Below are 4,848 nucleotides of genomic sequence, written 5' to 3' on the forward strand. Positions count from 1 at the left end.
TTCACACACTGATTAGTGATTAGTCATTTTCTACAAAGCTTTAATACACATTTAGTTTAACCCCAAAAAATATAATATTAATTAGAATTAATATATTATTAATTAGTTTAGATTGATTAATCATTTTCTACAAAGCTTTAATACAATTAGTGTTTAATTCCTAAAAATATAATATTAATTAGAATTAATACATTATTAATTGCTTCAGACACTGATTAGTGATTAGTCATTTTCTACAAAGCCTTAATACAATGTGTTCAACCTAAAAATATAATATTAATTAAAATCAAATAATCATCCCCCCCAAAGATTTAATTTCTATCTAATATTTTTGTTGTTTATATACATATATATAGTATGTGTTAAAAACTTTTTGTAAACAGAAAATGATCAACGAGGATAGTTACGTGTTACTTTGATAAACAAAAAAAAAACCAAAAAAAATATGAACAAACCCGATTTTTCACCCGACACTTAATTTAAGAGTTAGGGAGCTTTTTTGTTATACCTTTGGCTTGTAATGTATATACCCATACTATATATCTATCTATATATACATGTATACATATATATATGTATCAAGGAAGAACAGCAGCAGCAGCAGAAGCAGCAGCAAGCAAGCTCCTTCATTCTAGTTTCACTCGTGTTGGCAAAATATGCAAATCTCTCGGACGATTTTGATTAACTCACGAGCTCGTGCACGGAATATACTATCATGTTATAGCTGCTCTTTCCGCGATACCAGCCGCTTTCTCCATTGGTTGAGTTCTCTAGTACTACAACCTATCCCCATCGACCGATCGAACTTTAACCTTTTCCTCTTTTAGGATGCTACGTACAATCCAACTCTATATTAGATATACGAGGTATCGCAAATAATGTGTTTGCTCAACTTCATCTTCATTTTCTTCCTTTTTTTCTCTCTTTTCTTTTCTTTTCGATACACTGTTGTATAAAAAAAAAAAACACGAGAAAAAAAGAAGAAGAAGAAAAAACACACACACACATATATATAAATATACACACGTATAAATGTAAACCAAGCGTAAAATAATTTTAAACAAAATAATATCTCGGTAAAATCCCCGTAGTTTTCTTTATCGGATAACTCGTGAGATTATTTGACCCTTATCCTTTTTCCACGATCTCTTTTTCTTCCCTTTTAGCTATCTATTTATCTATCCTATCCTATCTATCCTATCTATCCATCTCTCTCTTACTCTCTCTCTTTTTCTCTAGTTCCCTCGTTCTATCATCGAGGGGTTGGTTCACTTGCACTGTAAACATTTGCACAACTTTCGCTTCACTTCACATTTGCTCTCCCTACCCCGTCGGTGTGATGGAGGTTGGTCGGGCGGGGGTGTATGATGGTGTGGGGAGTGACGGGGGGGGTAGGAGGGGGGGATACCGGTGGTAGTTCGTCTACCACAGTAAACTACGTAATTGTTTACTCTGCACTTAGGAAGAATTTACACTAGCACATTGGGGCCCCTTTAGCATCCATCCCTCCGTGGCTGCTTTAGGTTGGTTCGGTGCTTACCATATCCTCGGTAGCCCCCCCAAACCCCCCGTCACCCATCCCCCTTTTCACGGAGGAACTTCCGTTTAGACAATTTTCAACGATTAAACGACGATTACCTTAATCGATTAGAAATATCAGCTGTTATTTATACTGGACGGTGGGTCAGGGAACAGTGAAAGGGGTGGGGAGGATTAGAAGGGAAAGAAAAGAAAAGAGAAAAATGGGAAGGAAATAAAAAAAGGGGGAATCGAAGAAGAAGAAGGGAGAGAGAGAGAGAGAAATAAAAAAGAATTGAAGTCAAACGAGAAGGCACGCACGTTCTTGGCATTCTAGTGCTCGTAGGGAATCGATCATTCCGACCTATTTTCCCTTCTACCCCACCCCACCCACCCCAAAAGCACCCCACCATCTTACGTCCCCCTGACTCCCCCAGTTTCCTTTCTCGAAGTTCCTTTCCCGGCTTGTCGTCGTCTTTTCCGTGCGTTCCTCGCGATCCAATTCGTATCGACTTATTTTTTATTTTCTTTTCTACCAATATACACTCCCCCCCTTCACACCCCCGATAGGTTTTATTCGTCCTTGATGCAATTGCAATTCCATTACTCTAAAGGTAAAATAATTTGTTGGACGATTAATCGTTGCAATGTTTTCTAACAAATGAAAAATGTAGAAAAGTATTAATGAATTTGACGAAAAAAGAAGATTTTTTTTTTTTTTTTTTTTGACACATTGTCGAGAAATAATTATATATGTTATTTATGTTAAAAACATGTAAACCTAACCGTCGCGAACAGAACTCAAGAACTTTGCTTGGATGCCATGAGAATGAAATTTACTCGCAAATGTATGGTTGCTTGCTACTATATGGCAGACAGTTAAGGAATATAGAAGAGATAAAGATAGATAGAGGAATAGGGGTGGGGGAGAAAGAGAGAGGGCAAATAGACCAGGAAACATATAGAATATATACCAACTGTACGAATTGGAACAGTTAAATTATACTTGTGTGATTCATTAGTGTTTCGGTCTATGAAACAATAAGTGAATTACCAGGTTATATATGTACCACGTGTGAGATTCGGTTATAGTATTGTTCAACTAACTCGTGCTCACACCTAGACCAAGCTTTATCTTCCTATTTCCTTTTACATGATAACCCACATATACACATATTCTCAAGTAATACACATCGAAGAAAATTGTATCGGTTTATTTGTAATCAGACGAGAGAGTTTTAGTTTATTTTTAAGAATATGAATTATTTCGTAGGCGTTTGAATGAATCGGATAAGGTAATCGTATTAACGATTCAAAATGTTTTGCTTTTTTTTTTTCCAAATGAGAGAATTGTTGTAAAAATTGTTTGAAAATAATATTTCAAATGAATGTGGTCGGGTAATTGCGTGAATTATTAATCACCATGAATAAGATAAACGTGAACGCGTTCAATTTTTACGTACACGCATGCTTGATACGTGACGAACAAGGCACGGATTTAAATTCCCGTACGTCTCGTCCAATCGAGTTCAATCGGATTGATAATAATTCCGTGGAAGCAACATTATTGGCCACAATCCGTCGATGACTTCGAAATCGCATATCGTACAATTGGAACCAAATTCTGCATTTAAGAGGAATCGGACAGCACGGTGTACGCCGTCATCGGTATTGGTTATGGTGCTAGTGATGGTGATGCTGATGGTGATGGTGATGGTGCTTGGTACTGGTCCTGCTATATAACGAGCGTATTCAAAGCATTCAGAGATTATCGTTTCGCTTCTGTGCGAGCCAATTCTCATGGCATCACTCATTATACTTAGAAATGTTCTATTCTAGTTTAACCAATTTTCAATAGAAACACAAAAAAGAATTTCGAATTAATGGATTCGTTATATATATATATTTATTTCTTAGAAGATCAATGAGTTAACACGATAAACGTTTGACACCTTAAACACGAGTCAGACTCGTCGTTAACAAAAACAATAAGCACAAGTGAGACTCGTGATACTTTGTTCGAACCGAACGTAACGAAACGAGTCAGACTCGTGATTCGGTTAATTCTCGATACTTTCTTATATTAATCCCTTAATTTATGATTTACGTCCAAAGATTTTTATTTTATTTTTATTTATTATATTTATTACATTAAATTTGTATAAATATTTATAATTTTAAGAGGACCCACCGCTAATATTTATATCTGACCCGATCATCTTACCCGGGCTATGCCCGTAGTTGTAAGTTAAGGGGTTAATCACGTGTAAATCTTCATTACATTCAAAAATTTAAATTATAATTCCCTAAAAGAAAGAATTATACAACCCTTATAACAATTATCATCAGTAGAAATAAAATCTAATATTGATGATAGTAATTTTGTATTTACCGTGGCCCCAAGAAAAAAAAAAAATCAGGAATTAAAACAATAGGTTAATAAAAGCTAAGAACATTAAGAAAAGGAGTAAGTTTCTCCCTCTTATCACAGATTTTGTTCTATTTTTACTTTTAGAAATCGTGCAGATGCGTACAATCGTCTCCATGCCCTTCACGTGCTGCGGAGTCCAGCATGGAAAAAAAAAAAGAAAGAAAGAAAGAAAGAAAGGAAACGGTTCGTGAGTTGGAATGCTGATGCTTCGATTGGCTGTTCATCGAATTCGTATTCCTACTGGTTCTCTCTTTCTCTCTTTCGGTCTCTCTTTCCCGTTTTTTTTTTTTTGTTTTCTTCTCTTCCGGTTTTCTCCTAGGAGACTACTCGATTTCTCCTTTCCCTCGTGTGTCCTTCCCAGTAATTATTGGCCGGAGAAAGGCTGTAATTAGGGATGAACCTGAGCTGCATCTCAGCCTATATACTACTACTACTACTACCCCCTATACCCCCCACCCCTTTTCTCCAAATCCCAATACGAATTTATCTAATTTAACAGAGTTTTAGATAGAAGAGCTTACAGTATCTCAGTTTCACATACTTTTGTGGTATACACTTTATGTATATATATACTGGAATCGATAAAACGAGGCTACCCTTTCGTGTATTTCCAGTTTACTAATTTGCTCTACCTACGTAGATCGTTGGCGTAAAGCAAATAAGGTTTAGAGGTAGGAGAAAATTTACATTGCCATTACGACGTCGTATGCGGTGTTTGGAAACACGTTCGGTGCACTAGCGAAGAATGATAGTCTCGTTTGGATCGGCCGAGTGACCTGAACGACGATAAACAGATCTTCGTGGAAAACGTGATTACCTTGAGTTCGGTGCTAATGTTGTTGTTGTTGTTCTTGTTCTTGTTCTTGTTTCGTTTTCTACGAAATTAGAAATAAAAAACA

General features: G+C 36.2%; 1 protein-coding gene across 8 annotated transcripts in view; it reads left to right on the top strand.

Annotated features, from left to right (window-relative positions):
• Nucleotides 1-4,848, top strand: part of LOC106787280 (heterogeneous nuclear ribonucleoprotein C-like) — a 276,054-nt gene that overhangs the window by 243,067 nt on the left and 28,139 nt on the right. Inside the window, exon 1 of one of the 8 annotated variants that reach the window (XM_014749502.1) lies at nucleotides 4,678-4,758. The exons of 6 other annotated variants lie outside the window; for them this stretch is intronic. The gene's annotated coding sequence lies outside the window, so the exon portion shown is untranslated. Of the gene's footprint in view, nucleotides 1-4,677; nucleotides 4,772-4,848 lie in introns of those variants that run through there. One more of the 8 variants, XM_014749503.1, reaches the window with a different exon arrangement.

Source organism: Polistes canadensis, unplaced genomic scaffold (genome assembly GCF_001313835.1).
Source record: "Polistes canadensis isolate GaletaPanama2010 unplaced genomic scaffold, ASM131383v1 scaffold_97, whole genome shotgun sequence".
Taxonomy (NCBI): domain Eukaryota; kingdom Metazoa; phylum Arthropoda; class Insecta; order Hymenoptera; family Vespidae; genus Polistes; species Polistes canadensis.